This window comes from Vicugna pacos, chromosome 2, assembly GCF_048564905.1.
Source record: "Vicugna pacos chromosome 2, VicPac4, whole genome shotgun sequence".
NCBI lineage: Eukaryota > Metazoa > Chordata > Mammalia > Artiodactyla > Camelidae > Vicugna > Vicugna pacos.
The window spans coordinates 34,682,189-34,698,444 of record NC_132988.1 but is presented as its reverse complement, the minus strand read 5'-3'; the positions used below and the strand labels follow the sequence as shown (position 1 = coordinate 34,698,444).

Sequence of the window (16,256 nt, the reverse complement as noted above, 5' to 3'; positions counted from 1 at the left end):
TGGTTCCAGGATGCCGGAACTGCAAAAGGGAGCCCAAATTAGGGGATTCCGGGAGTTCCCCTTTAAAAATTTGTGGCCTGGCCCTCCCCAACTGCCCGCGGGGCGTACGTAGGGCCTCATTGCATCCGTAGGCAGGAGTCAGGGCAGGCACTCCCTTTGCAGATCGCGGGTTTTGCACCCCTGAACGAGAGTTACCGGCGAGTGCTCTGTTCACGGGTCACAGGTTTTCACACCCCTCGGTGGGGTTGCAGGTTTTCTCACCCCTTCATGGGGTCGCAGGTTTTCGCACCCTTTGGTGGGGTCATGGGTTTAAGCACCCCTGAGTGAGAGTTGCCGGCAAGTGCTCTCCACAAGTCAAGGTTATGGTGCCCCTGAGTGGGAGCCACAGACAGATACTCCATTAATGGACCTTCGGATCTCTGGTCTAAGAGGCATTGTGGCTATAGCATTCCTTTTTTGTTCTAGATTTCCTCCTTTCAATGCTATTTGTTTCTCTTTCACAGAACATAATTTGCTTAGTTGACTCAGGACCTAGGTCTCCTCATTCCCTCTAAAGGATTTAGACTCTGGGACTCTAGTCACCTTTTCTCCCTCTGGCCTTTGTTCCTTTCCTTAACTAGTCCAAGGGAGCCACCTCAGGCTCACAGATAGGACATCCTAACCAAAATGGGGACAACTACAAGTATCCCAAAGGACCCCCCGTTAGGATGCATATTAATTAACTGGAAAAAGTTTTAAAAGGATAGTTTAAAGAAAAAGAAATTAATTTTCCTTTGTAGTACTGCATGGCCCTGATACAAACTAGGAGACCAAGAGGTCTGGCCAAAGAATGGATCATTAAATTACAATACCTTCTTACAGCTAGGCCTATTTTGTAAAAGAGGAGGTAAATGGGGGGAAATCCCATATGTCCAAATGTTCCTGACCCTATACCAAAACCCAGGTCTAAGGAACTCCTGCCGGATATTCCTGGCCCGCATCCCCTCTAAGCATCTCCTCCCACAGGTGCTCAATATTCTAGATGACCCCCTTATGAGTCCAGCTCCCCAAGGTCCACAGCCAGAAGTTCCTATTTCCCCCAACTCTGAAGGGGAACAGTCTTCCCCGTCATCTCCCTCCCTGGAGGAAAGTCCTGCTCCAGATGGGGCCACCTACCAACCTCCTACTACCAAATTCTGCCCCTTAAGGGAAGTGCCAGCCGGTGATGGGGGAACAATCAGAGTTCATGTCTCCTTTCCTATGGCTGATTTAGCTACTTGTAAGGAGAAATTTGGACATTTCCTCCGAGGACCCCAGTAGGTTCATGGAGGAATTTGCCAGGCTAAAATGGCCTATGAGCTTACCTGGAGGGACTTACAGGTCCTCCTTTCAACTTGCTGCACTTTTGAGGGAAAAAGCCAGATCCTTGGTGCATCCTGGGCGTATGCTGATGGACTGGCAACCACGGACACACAATCTACCTTACTGGGGGGGGGGAGGGTGCAGTCCCTGACCAAGACCCCCACTGGAACTACCAATAGGGAGGTAGAGAGCTTGAACGCAGAAACCATATGGTAACTTGCCTCATAGAGGGGATGAAAAAAATGTGTTGTTAAGCCCATCAACTATGACAAAGTCAGGGAAGTAACACAGGGAAAAGATGAGAATCCAGCCCCTTTCCAGTGCCAATTAGAGGAGGCCTTTAAAAAGTATACTAATATTAACCCCAAAACCCCTGAGGGGGAAGTCCTGGTAAATACCCATTTTATCACTCAGTTGGCCCCAGACATCAGGAGAAAATTACAAAAGGCAGCTCTGGGACCCCAGACCCCCATGAATCTGCCCATGGATCTGGCATTTGGGGTATTTAACAATAGAGACAGGGTTGAAGAGACAAGAAGGATCCAGGGACAACAGCAAAAGGCACAATTCCTAGCGGCTGCCCTAAACCCTGCGCCACCTCAGGGTTACCCTCCTTCAAGAAGACCCATGGTGAGGACAGGATCCAGGATGCCTGGGTGAGAGCCACTGTCTTGCCAAAATGGGACCTGTTTTAAGTGCGGCCAGGAGGGCCACTGGAAGAACAAATGCCCTATGTTTGAAAAAAGTCCACGGGGACCCCGCCCGATATGCAAACAAAAAGGCCACTGGAATCGGGACTGCCCCCAGTCCCGAGGGGAGCTTGGGACTCCCAAACCAATGATGGCTGAGGTAACTGAAGACCGACGGGGCCCGGGACCCTCCATGGCTCCCGCAGGATACCTGGTCCTTTCTCTGGAGGAGCCTCAGATAACCCTTGACATGGCAGATAGAAAAGTTTTCTTATTAGATACAGGAGCCACTTACTCTGTGCTGACTGATTTCCCTGGACCCTTGTCCTCCCAATCCTGTGTAGTAACAGGGATTGACAGAAAGCCCCAAACCACGTGATTTACAGCCCCCCCCCATTAGCTGCCTGCTGAAAAATTTTACCTTTGCCATCAGTTTTTGCTCATGCCTGAGTGCCCCATCCCCTTGTTGGGAAGGGATTTACTCACTAAATTCCAGGCAAAAATTCAAAAATTCCTAGAAGCAGTCCAGCTTCCAAAAGAGGTTGCAGTCATACACTGCAGGGGTCACCAAAAGGGCGAGTCTTCTCTTATACAGGGGAACGCCCTCGCAGACAAGGCTGCCAAAGCTGCAGCCAGAGAACAGCCGGCCTTACAAGCTGCAGTTCTCCTACCTGAGGACCAGCCTCTCCCAACAGCGCCGTCCTATACACCTGAAGCGGGCTGACGGGCTAAACATAGGGGGCTAGAGAAGAGTCCCTCTGGGTGGCTGACAAAAGATAATAAGCTCCTCATTCCTGGGGACAAACAGTGGGAAATAATTAAGCATCTCCATGAGTCCACCCACCTAGGGCGGGACTCCATGCTCAGACTAATCTCTCAAGTGTTCCTAGGTAAGGGACTGTCCCAAACAGTTAAGGAAGTCACTAGGTCCTGTGAACTTTGTGCCCGCAATGACCCAGGGAGTCACCCTATCCCCCCACCTCTACTCTGGCCCACATAACGTCGGGAAACTTATCCAGGGGGAGGTTGGCAAATAGACTTTACTCAGATGCCCCCCTGTAAGGGAGGGAAATACCTGTTGGGATTCACAGACACCTTTACAAGATGGGGAGAAGCTTCCCCCACCAGAATGGAAAAAGCAATAGAAATGTCAAAATTTCTGCTGAAAGAAATAATCCCAAGATTTAGGCTACCAAAAAGCTTACAGAGTGATAATGGACCCTCCTTGACTGCCAAGGTGATTTAACAGGTTTCCTCCACTCTGGGTATTAACTATCGCCTCCACTCTTCCTGGAGGCCCCAATCCTCAGGCAAGGTGGAAAAAGCAAATCATGTTCTAAAGAGAACACTTGCTAAGCTACGTCAGGAGACTTCAGAAACCTGGGTCCCCCTCCTGCCAATAGCCCTTCTAAGAATAAGGACGGCCTCTAAGGGAATTTTAAAACTTAGCCCATTTAAAATGATATATGAGAGACCCTTTTTAACTTCAGATTTCCAGTTTGATGAGGAGACTCATAGATTAGTTTCCCACACTGTTAGCTTAAGTCAAGTTCAAAAGGCTCTCCAAGAATATGGAAACAAAGTGTTGCCCTTTCCCACAGAGGAAAAGGCTGAAGTCCCTGTCCAATCAGGGGACTTGGTCTTACTAAAAACTTGAAAGGAGGGGTCCCCTGAAGACCAGCTGCAGCCAAAATGGAAGGGACCATGTCAGGTACTACTGAGCACCCCAACTGCCGTTCAGCTACAGGGAATCGCTAGTTGGGTACGTCTGTCCAGAAAAAAACCTGTAACTTATAAGCCCCAACAGGAGCCAGGAGAGACCTACACTTGTGAGGCAATATTAGACCTCAGGTGCCTGTTTATGAAAAACAAATGATACCGTGTAGCGGTGATTACAAATGTTTAACCATGCCTTTTAAGTGTTTTTGTCATTACAGACTGTCAGACTGCTGGTACAAAGGTGCTTCATCTTTAAGAAAATTCATCAAAAGTCAATGAAAACTGGGTTACAGCAGCCCCACGTTTGATGATGGCTATGTGAGGATTCCAGCCCACACCCTCAGCCCTTGCATGCAAAAACAAAACACTGTCCTACCCCTGGGGCCCCTAGATTAGGCATTCAGAGAGTTTTACTCCCTGATAGGCAGGGTCAACGCCCCTACTCAGCCTGGAAGCAGTTTCAGATGACGGACCTTCGCCCCCCCCCCCCCACCGCAACCCCTTAAGATTATGGGAGTAAAATCTCTGAGTGGGGAGTGAGACAGGAAGAGGGCAGGGCACAGCCACTCAAGGAGTGCCACAGCAATTAACATCAAAATGGTGGAAGATTCAACCCCCCGTAGGCCTTGAGGCTCAGGATGATGAGAGATTTAACTCCTAGTAGATCTTGAGCTTCATTATATGCCCATTGTAATATTAACATGGTGAATAACACGCCCACAGGCACCATGGCAGTCCCAAGGCTAGCCACAAAAGGTCTAAGAGTGGGAAATGGCCAACTTCCTGGGAACCCCAGCCGCTTCCCTTAGACTGGTCCTTCCACTTATTAGCTTATGAAACCACCAAGCCCATAAAACCCAGCAACACGGTGCCTCTCGGGTGCCCCTCTCCCTTCGGATATGGCCCGCATTCTGTCTATGGAATGTGTACCTACTTCTAATCTGAGCACCCAACCCCCACACCTCGTGGCCTTTCTCTTGCCTTTCAATGTATCTCTCTGAATAAATCTACCTTCACTCAAAAGAAAAAAGTGCTTTCACTGTCTAGAGTCTATTCTTGGGTCAAGTTTGGTTCACTCAAGAGGAGCCATTGGAGGACTTTATCATGAGCTATAGCTAAAAGTCAGTCTTGTACCATGAAATCTAAGAGGTGCTCAATTTACAGTGTTGAGACTTAACCTCAGTCCTTCAATAAATGTAGCTTTAAATGTTGCTTTAACCAGAACAACAGTGTATTTTATTTGTGGAATTTTAACAGCTGGTGCTACTGGGAAGAGTGTGTTCTATAGTTCCACAAGCTCGGCAATATTACTGTTAAACTAAAGTGAAGGCTCCTTGAGGGCCGTGACTTATTTTTCTTTTCAGCCCCTTCAGTGAAAAGCACCAGGTGTCGCCGATAGATGCAACCGGTGTTCCAGGTTCTTGTCCCGCCCCAGAAAGAATTCAGAGACAAGAAGAGGTTAAAAGGTAAAGTCAGGATTTATTAAAGGATGGATAGTACACTCTCAGGGGAGAGCGGGCAGGCTCAGGTGAGTGGCTGCCCTGAGTTTCTTTAGCAAGTTAGCTACATAGGGTGTAAAAATGAATGGGCGGAATATTCACTGGGGAGGGAAGGGTTTGGGGTCGTATTCCCTGATTATCATCCCAACTCCACCTTCCCGAAGGGAGGAGGGATTTTTGTCCTTATTTAGTCTGGATCAGAAGTGTCATGGCATCGGTGCATGATGGGTACTTCTGATCTGCAAGGCTAATTTTATTGAAATGAGGGCATAATGAGCAAAAGGTTACATTTGGACACTGGAAATTTCTGCCTTTTCTGACCTTTCTTTGTGGGTCTCCAGGCCAAAAGGTGTGGCCCCTTATCAGCCCAACGATTCCAGCTTTTCTTTCTCTGCCCAGGAATCCCTGCTGCTTACATGATGTGTGATTCCCTGCATTTGGCCTGTGCCCCTCCTTTCTGCCCAATTCCTGCCATTTGGTCTGTGTCCCCCCTTTCTCTGCTCATATCTAGCTATCTGCCTGCTCTAACACTGGCACATATAAAATTCAGTTATTGCTAAGTAGGACGTAGTGGAAGCACCCGGGTTGCCTTAAGCACAAACGCAGTTTTGTAGAAGCTGTATTTCAGTACTTTTCAACAGTTCCTCCTTTCCCTTCATGAGATGGTTAAGGTTTTGTTTTGTTTTGTTTTGTTTTAACACTGTATAGAATCTATTTTGGTTTCTCAATATTTGAACTAGTCTAGATGCACATACTCAGACATGAGATGCAGGAACGTTTTGAATTACGCTGATGTCCAGGTCTTCTGTAATCTAATCAACTTAATTACACTGATGTTTTTAGACCCGTTAATACTGGAGGCTCATTCAACGTGCTCTGCGCTATGGGTCTGTTAGGCCCCCAGTGCTCGGGGTGGCCCTGAGCCCTGGCACAGTTTGCCTCCCTGCACATTTCTGTAAGGATAATATATTTTCTGTTATAGAAAAGTTTGTTTGGCTTCTACAGGGTAGATGAATTTGGGGCCTCTCCTCTCTTAGAAATAGTGTTCTGTGTTTAAGTTCTGAATCATTAAAGAAACAAACAAACAAAAAACTCAAAGAATAACAATTTTTCTTTGTTAATCATAAAAATGAACAGATTCCCAGTAGAGAAGGATCCTGACTTTAATTCTTCCCTACTGAAGCAGGGGCTGGTGGGGCGTCCTGCAGCTACCATTAGAAATAGTATTGGGGGGTGTATAGCTCAGTGGTACAGCACATGCTTAGCACACCAGGTGCTGGGTTCAATCCCCAGTGCCTCCATTAAACTAAATAAGTAAATAAACCTAACACACACACCCTCCCCCACCTAAGGGAAAAACAAAAAGAAACAGCATCAAAGGTAAAGACTTTACAGGGCTTGGAGAACCATATAAAAGCACTCTTTGGTAGTTTCTGGAAATGAAATAGAAGATAATCCTGCCAAAACTATACCCACATTTGAAGCCGTAACACCGAAGACCTAGGGTATAGTTACGTATGGGATGTTCGCTGTGAAAATTTGAACTAGATGAGAGTCATAGGGCTTTTTCTCCTTGCCTCATTTAATTCATGTAGCCCCTCCGTGTTTAATAGTCTCAAAGTATTTTGTGGGTCTGGAACCGTCATTTGCAAACCTGAGTGTGCATGAGGCTCACCTTTACAGACTGATTCAGTAGGCCTGGGCTGGGTTCAGGAAACCACACTTAAAACAGACCCAGATCTATCTTTATTTGTTTATTTGTCTGTAACCGGCAGTGGGCCCCGCGTCTGACCGTTGCCTGGCCGTTGCCTCTGCCTCCCTTCTTTCTCCACCGTCGTCTGGGGAGAGAAGGAGCAAGCCTGCTGCCTTCCCCTTCATGTCTGGACCTCCAGAAACTAAATCTCTAGGATCTGTCTGGCCGAGTCTGTCCCTTGATGTGCTAAATGGGGAACTAACATGGGAGGTGGGATTTTATTAACGTTCATTAATGAGGGAACCAGTAAGATAATACATCCAGCATATGGGTCATTAGGAATGCTGAACTGAATTTGCAAACAGACATAAGACGGGTCAGTATCCACAGGGCCATAATCTGTTGTATTCTGCGGGAAAATATTAATTTGCGTTTCTATGGACAAGAATCATTTGCATTACTGTAAGTTTTCTAGGACTTACTGAGTTGTAAAACAGCTCATATACTGGTCTCAGACCCCTACAGAACCAGACAGCCTGGAAGGGTGTGCTAAATAGGGCACCCAGAGATTTTTTTTTTTTCCTCTTTAAACGTCTTTCAAAATTTTCCCAGCACAAAGACCTAAATTTTCTTACCTAATTGAGAGATTGGGACTAGTGACTTCTGAGACCCTTCGATTCCAACATCCCATCACTCTGATTCCTTGGCCATTATCTATGTGTGTGAATAAAACTCAGGGATTCTTTTTTGTTATTATGTCAGCACTCTGGTGGTCATGTGTGTTAGACTCAGCCATAGCTATCAGTGCATCCTCATGCATTCTCTGTCTAAAAATAAAATCAAATGCGAATTCTGCCTTTCAGTTACTTTTAGGTGAGTGTGTGTGTGTGACAGAGAGTGCATTTGTAAATGAGAGCAGAACCTGAGCACAAGTATTCTGGTATATTTGTTCACTGTCTTTACCAAATGCTACCTATTGCATACCCTCCTAACTTGGTTAGTATAAGTCAGGGCGATATTGTATAGATTTTGCAGAAACTTTGAGAAGCAACGAATCAAGATTTCTCTCATTCTTGTAGACCTTCCTGCAGGGCAGATACAGCAGGTCACTTTAAGATTGCTTTGTGGTGGTGCTGGTCATTGTGGTATTGAGGGTATCAAAAATTGGTGGAGCTGGTGATGGAGTGTTAGTGTTAGGTGAGAAAATAGGAAGATACTAAAGTGTGATTTTTTTTAATTTACTTCATTTCTCCTGCACTAGACTAAGTTCTAAATTTTAAAGCAATGGAGAAGAGGGACAGAGACTCTTTAACTTTGTAACTCAACAAATATTTGTTGAATGAATAATGGAACTACCTTTCCTTTTTCTAAACAAAGAGCCCAGGTATCCTAAAAACCTCTTAACTTACTGAATTGTTTAAAAATCTAGTATATTTGAAGGTGTGAAAGAATGACTAATGACTTTGTGAAGCTGATCTTTTCTGAGGATAAATATTCTGCTTTGTAGATTTTATCAGGTAAAACCCCATTCAGTTTAGAAATCAGCATCAAAACTTCTTTCTTATTTAAATTTGTTTATTCTCATTTGAATGATCTCATTTGAACTAAAACGATATTCTTGATGGTAAAACATAAAAACAATCACATTTCTTTGTTTCAGTCTTTCTTTTCTTTCATCCCAGTCATTTCTGTAGAAACAGAGACCGAAATGACTGGGGAACGTTATGGAGGATTTCTGGTAATAATACACCTACACAAATGTGCTGCAGGAAGTTGAAGTCCATACTTGATGCCCTCGCAGCTTATGACTTGATGAATCGTATAAGAACTTAGGACTATTACCACTGAATGTTAAAAATCTACATCCCGAATATATTTTTCTGTACCCATAACATCACATGGATTTAAGAGCCAAAACATCAAAGGCCTAGGTTTGATACACACAGAGACAGACATTTGTATTGGTCTACACAGATACACACACGCACAGAGGTGGTTGCAAGGAAGATGCAGGAGGTTGACATGGAGGATGAGACGATGCAAAGAGGTAACTAATATTCATTAACTCCTTTTATGTGTGAGCCAAATGTCATTCATTCATTCATTTTATGGTCACAAGAACCCTAAGAAGTAGTTTCTAGTAACACCATTTTACAGATGAAGACTATGAGACCCCATAATAAATAGCCCAGCTTTTGAAACAAGTTCTGCCTGATTCCAAAGCTAATAGGACATATAGTAAGACTTCCTGTTGTCCTTGAACTGCAGTGAGGGTTCCAGACTAAAGCCAAAAATCAGTGACTATGTCTATACTTTAAAATCAGAGAGCTGCCAGCACCTGGAGCCGGCCACGTTCAGCTGGAACTTCAAGTAGCAGAATTGCTCCGACCACCCATCCTGTGTACCTCCTACCTGGGCTCCTACCCACCCCACCGAGAGGACTGAGAGGGAAAGAGGTGTAGTATTCCCCTCCCAAAGCTAAGGGAAAGGGGAATGAAAGAATTTCTTCTAAAGATTGGGTGCCTACAAGAAGAGGGAACCAACATTTTTATCCCCACAATGGGGTTTGGTTCAAGAGCAGACATGTTGCTTGTTCCCCAGGTGACGTGAAGAGGGGCAAAGTGATTTAGAGAGAAAGGGCATGGTGACATCCAAGGACCACTCTGCCTGTGATCTGTCGGTTTGCATTAGAAGATGGATCCTGTGTGTGCCTACTGATCTAACAGTTTGCTGAAAGGTGAGGACTGGGGCTATGGTTCTGGGCAATGTAGGCAGTGTGTATGAGTGTGTGTGTGTGTGTTTATGTGTGTGTTGGGAAGGAGGATGCTGGCAAAGAGGGGCATGCATCACAGGGTAAATGCCACAACTAGGGGTCACCTAGAATAGATGGCCAGTGCCTAGAGGGGCTGCTGCACTGGAATCAGCTCCCTCTCCCCACCCCAACATGCCTGCTGTCTGGGAAGGGTGTTGGGGCCTCCTCATCAGCTCTGTAGACACTGAACAGAAGTGTAGTCGTGGTCAACCAAGAAGTAGTCTGCCACTCTGCCCCTCTGCCCCTCCTCCCCTCCCCCACTTCCCCCACTTGAAACACAGCTGGAAGCAGGAGGAGGGTATGGGTACAGAGCCACTCATGGTCCCTTCAGGCGGATCGAGCCTGAGCTGGAGGAAGGAGGAGGTGAACTTTGAATCAAGTTTGAGAACAGGACTAAATCGTAAATGCCAGAATTAGACGGTTCTAGTAACCAAAATCGGCAGAAAAAAAATTTTTAAATGGCCAATATATCGTTAAATAAGCCAATACTGGAGGGAAAGTTTGGGGGATGGGCTCTGCCCAGGGGAGTTACGGGAAAATATAAAACTTTTATATTTATACACCCCCTCCAACAAAAGTTAAGAATAGTCACCAAACCAATTACTTTATTATTTTTTCCTCTTTGTAACCCTGATAAGGATAATGAGCCAGAGGCATATTTCTGGCACCTCAGGGCCCTTCTTAAGACTTCCCCCAAGTAGCCGGGACTCCTCAAAGCTGGTAAGACTGCGTGTTTCCCATGGCGACTAACCCCTGAGGTGTCCCTGCCTCTACCAGACATCCACCTCCCATCAACCCGACTTGATGAGAAAGTTCCCGGCTGGCTTACTGGTCACAGCTCTGAGATGAAGAAAGAGGCCCCCAGCTCCTCTGCAGGACCAATGGATCAAATGCTTCAAAATACTCTTAGATTCAGGGCATCTTGAATCTTTAAATGGCAGGTTTAGACATTGTGCCTTTGTAAGACATGCCGCTCAAAAGCTTACTCTCCCCTTTCCCTGATCCGTAACCCCCATATATTCACAGACACCTAACTCTTGAAGGAGCAGTATCTATATCTAATTTAGTTCATTGCATCAGTGATCATTGTGGTAGCCTGCATCACTGCCTCCAAGTCGCTGCCCCTTCCTGTGTCCGTGTCTTTTGCCACAGACCTCGCAATTCTTCCCCCTAAGGGAGCAGAATATATTTCCCCTCCCCTTGACTTTGAGTTTAGCCATGTGACTTGCCTTGGGCAACAGAATGGAAGGGAAATGATGATGTGAGCCCAGTCCTTAAGAGGCCTTGAACATTGCCTCTCACAGACATGTGAGTCATATAGTTTTTGTTTTAAGCCACTGAATTTAGGGGTGAGGTTTATAATGCACTAAAAGCCAAGTGATACTGTCATTTTTCTAATACAGTGAAGATGTGGTAGAATTTAAACCAGGAAAAAATGCTATTATTTCTCAAATAATTTTCCCTTGGACTGTATTTGCTAGCTTAATGTTACTGAATTAATTCTGATTTATATTTTGCCCTGAAATATATGTATTTCCTGGCATAGTCTAAGAGAAAAAAATGTATGTAGGCTCTCCTTCTATAGAACTCTGGAGGGCTGCCCAGTCACTGCTGACAAAGCAGCCTCCTACACACATCATTTTGTACAGCGCACACACAGTTCATTCGGAAAGCAGCTAAAGCTGCTTGCTGTGTTGCAGTCCAGAACTTTGAGTCACTTATTTAGAATTCAGAGCACCTTTTCCTATAGAAACAATATCACAATGTTTCTGGGCAAATGTACAAAAGCCCGTTTATGATAAGTAAGACACAGATAGAACCAACAGGTGGTTGCAGAGGGGAGAAGGGTAGGGGTTGTGGACAAAATAAGTGAAGGTACTAAGAGGTACAAACTTACAATTATAAAATAAATAAGTCACGGGGATATACCACACAAAATGGTCAACCACACCATAATAACTTAAGATGGTTACTAGACTCATCCTAGTGATCATTTCGTCATCCATTTAAATGTCGAATCACTATATATGTACACCTGAAACTTCCTAATATTGTACATCAACTATATTTCAATAACAAATTGGTTTTTAAAAGCCCATTTAACCCCACAGTATAATGATACCAGTAATGATACCAGTAATGCCCAGCGCACAAGGGAGAACGGGTTTCACCCGCTGCTCAGGTCTCCTGTGCTCTCTACGTGCCCCACCCCTTCTCCTTGTGTGCTCTTTCCAAAGAAAGACAAGTGGCTGGATGGTTAAAGCCTACCGTTCACTGGGCCTCCTGGGCGGGCAGGATCACAATACCAGAAAGCGGTGAAGACCCGCCACTGCCCCTCAGCTGGGTCTCCTCCAGCACGACTGTTTGCCTTCATGGATGTAAAGTCTGCTCTGCAGTCTCTCTCTCTCCCTCCCTCCCTCCCAGGCATACCTGAACCTACAGTTCCCACGTGTCATGTTAGCAAAGGCAACAGAAAATCCCACTTTAGTTTCAGGCCTGGATGAGTTCCCATCACAGAGTATCCAAAATCCTTTAACCAGGGAATTAAAAAAAAAATCCTTGTGCAGATTAATAAGTAAGTGCTCGATTTCTCTCATTTGGCTGGTGATCCTTGCTAGATACATCATCAGTCAGAGAGCTGGGGGGACCAGACCAGGGGAGCTGGCATATAGAACTCCTAAGACCCAGCTTCTTCTGTTCATTATTCCTGTTGGGGAATTCTTCCTATTCCCTGACTGAGGAAGCCTCGGTGCATGTTGAACGCAACTTCCTTTTGTGTCTTGAAGGGGAGACCCTTCCATTTCACAATGACTCGTCTTTTGGAAGACTCTCAGGTTCCTTTCTGCAGGAGTAGTACTCATGTTTTGTTAGAAGAGGGACATAAAAGTTGATTTTAGAGAAACCAAGAGACGTACTTAAAAGTGTCTGTGTGTTGCATTTCTTTAAGAATTGCATAAAAATGCCTTGATTTATTCTGCTCAGTTCAGAGCTCAGAGATTTAACTGCTCCCTATCCTTAGCTTCAACTGATACAAACTCATTCTAGTACAAACTCTGCCTTCAATAAGATCACTATATTAACTAACATTAAGTCTTTTATTCAGTTAAAACTTTATTAATTTTTAAATTTCATATTTTTAACAAATCAAACTATTTAGTATAGACATATGCTCATTCTGTTTATTACTAGAATTTTCTTCTTAAATTTGTTGGAAGCCATTTCTTTCCATCGTCTGTGTCTCTTAAGAGCCTCCTATGCTAAAAAAAAAAAAAAGATCATGTAAGTTCTCATTTGACAATTTTCCCTATAGGTTTTATAGACAGTAAAACATATTACTGATAATCATAGAACTATAAAAATTTATTAAGATTTTTTAAACTATGAGATTTTCCAGCCCTGGGATGTAGCTGATATTTTTTAAAATATAGCTGGTATTTTAAAAAATGAGTTTGAATCTATGTATCATGTTTTACATAGAGTCCAAATACTGGTTACAGACATTGTGAGACCTCACCCCTAGATAACTCAAAAGGGCTTAAAGACTAAGTGAGGCCATCTTGTGAAGCAACTGAGTACCTCCCAAAGCATTTTAAAAACCCTCTCGGGAATGTCATGTTCTTACTCTTGAGTGGCTCAGGATTATTACCCATCCCTGCTGTCCTCTGGCCCCAAGCTGGGCCAATGGAAGCCCCTGCCAGCAGCCAGATGAGCCGCACAGATCCTGGCCCTTCTCTGTGGGGGGCTTTGGTGCAGTGCGTGGCTGACCGCTCCTGTGTGGAAGCAGCTTATCTGCAGTGTGTGGGAGAGCATGGACATTCTGAGAGAGGCAGGGACAAGCAAAGGAAAGAAAGCCCCTGCAGACTTTGACCCTGGCTCCACGTGCCCACGGGCCATATAACTCTGTGCACCTCCCACAGTCACAGGAGTGACGGGATTCTCTTTAAAAGAGATAAAAATACTCCTCTCTTTGAATTACAGAAATGAGGATGCTCCTAGAACCTGGCACTGCTTTTAGCCACTCCCCGCACACTCCAATGTCATGAGCCACCAGTTGTCGGGAGGCCAAGAAGGAAGGTAGGATCTCAGGGTCAGACATCCCCCGAAGAACGTGGGCACCAGCACACACTCTTCTGAGATGTCTGTCCTCCTAAGCTTTGGAGGAGGTGGGCACGCCATCTGGCCCTAACACCTCTCAAATTTCACCTGTTCCTTTTAGAAATCATAGCAAAACTGTAGCAGTTTACAGGTCATAGTAAAATCTCTTTTCCTGCTGATATAATTTGAGATGTCGTATTATACATATAAAGAAACGATCCACTAATAAGAATTTCAATATTCAACTAAGACATTGTTATTACTGTCAACAGTTATTAATAAACAAAAGTAAAACACTCTGCACTTTGGGGTCCAAGAACAAAAAAACCATGCAGCCAAGGAAGCAAAATGAAACCAAGAAACTAGATACAAATGATTGGTTTCATAAGTGTGTCTGTATGTACATATATACATACAGTAATATATATATACTAATCAACAAGAGTGTAATATAGCAATTATGTACGTACAATTCCTTTTTAGTGTTTGAGCACTTAAGAAGGTGGCTCTTCATGTTAACAGCTTGATTGAGGACAACTTGGGGAGAAATTTTGCCACACCATAAACAGGTTTTTATCTTTTTGGTCCACTTTTGTAGGAGCTCCCTTCCAGGACTTGTTTCTTAACAATGTTAAAGTTTACTCAGTGTTTCTAAAAAATTATCATAAAGTGTCAGAAATGAAATACACTCAGTCATCTGTCAGTATCCCAGAGGATTGGTTCCAGGACCCACCTTGGATACCAAAGTGTGCAGGTGCTCAAGTCCCTTATAGAAAATGGCGTTAGTAGTGTTTGCATGTAACCTATGCATATCCTCCTATAGACTTTAAATCATCATTGGGTCACTTACGATGCAATGTAAATGCTGTGTAAACATTTGCCAGGTGAGGTAAATTCAAGTTTTGCTTTATTAAACTTTCTGGAATTTTTTTCCCCGCAGTATTTTTAATACACAGTTGGCTGAATCCATGGATACAGAACCTACAGATATGGAAAGCTAACTGTAAAGAAACTTGGCAAATGAGCACAAAGAAATAATAAATGGGAGCTAAAAACATAGATCAAAGAGACAACTGTGTTGCAATAGTAAGAAGAGTTTCATGCTGGCTGGATAACTGCCTTACTTCCCTGTCTCTCTTTGACTCTGATAAAGGAGTTGGTGAATGCCATGGATTTTAACAGGTTACTCAGTGCTTTCAAAAGAAGTGTCCTAATAGTGATCACATGTGTGTCTCTAATTTCTAACTATAAAAAATGATGCTTATTTGCCATATTATATGTAATAAATATATATACTATTTATGTAGAATACACATGTATAAATAGATAAATAAAATTCCAAGATCCTTTTTATATAGAACCGCTCCTAGGGAGTAGAAATTAAGATTGTGGCCATCAGAAGTCCAACAGCCTGATACACAGAAATGTTCAGTCTTTCCTTTGAAGGTGGCAACAACCTTAAACCCAAGCCTTTCCATGTGGATTATGTGTGCTGCCCAACAGTATGGCATGGACACAGTCCCTCCTTCCTTCCAAAAGGGAGGCATTTTAATGATTTCTTGATGTTTCATGCCAAAGTTAATGGTAGCTCATCCAAAGAAAGATCTTATTTGAGATCGAGAGGAATGCTCTAAAAATTCAATCTTTGAGATGAAATAATAAAGCTCTAAGGTAGGAGGGACTGGAAAACTGTTCAACTGCCCCATGTTGACTCTTGCTCAGAGAACTTCCTCGTTCCCTAGATAGCGCAGGGAATCTGCATAGCGATCATTGGACGGGTATTTCTTGGCTTACTGCTCAGAGAGCCACCTATATGTATGAGATTATTCATAACTAGTCACATGTATTCATTTAAAAATATTTTTCCGGTTCCTGCTGGGTGAGACAGGCACTGCATTACAGTGGAAAGAATAAGGAACGGATAGACTGACAGACATGGAAAGGGGGAGCGAGGGACAGCAAAGGGGAAATGGATTCATTATGACACACAAGTGTAAAATTCCCTAGTTAAGACCAATGCAGCATTAAAAATATGTATGTAAAGGCATGGTTTGGTACTTTTCCATTAATTTTTCAAAGGTCTTGACCTCCTAAAGAAAAATTTCTGACTAAAAGGGGTTTTCCTTACCACACAGTTCCTTCTTCTGCTGGGACCTACAGCGAAATGCGATCCTATATTTGGCCTTCAGACAGTTGCCATGGAAATGAGAGCGGCAAACACTTTCAGCTTTCTGGCTTCACTGTGGGATCCAGCGTAGGACATGATTAAGCTGTCAGAGAACCTCCTGAAGTCAAGTTTTACCTGATAACTAAGAGTTTCCAGAAAAATGGTGACACATACGGGAAGGAAAATAGATTGCTTAACTCACTCTGAAAAATCCCTTTTGATTCATAGACTGTCTACATGA

General features: G+C 44.0%; 1 long non-coding RNA gene across 1 annotated transcript; it reads right to left on the bottom strand.

The window, feature by feature from the left end:
- Positions 1 to 12,927: 12,927 nt before the first annotated feature.
- Positions 12,928 to 16,256, bottom strand: LOC140685743 (uncharacterized). The gene is made up of 3 exons (XR_012059122.1): positions 15,977 to 16,256; positions 14,699 to 14,829; positions 12,928 to 13,010 (listed from the first exon to the last, which is right to left on the bottom strand). It is a non-coding gene; the product is annotated as an uncharacterized lncRNA (long non-coding RNA).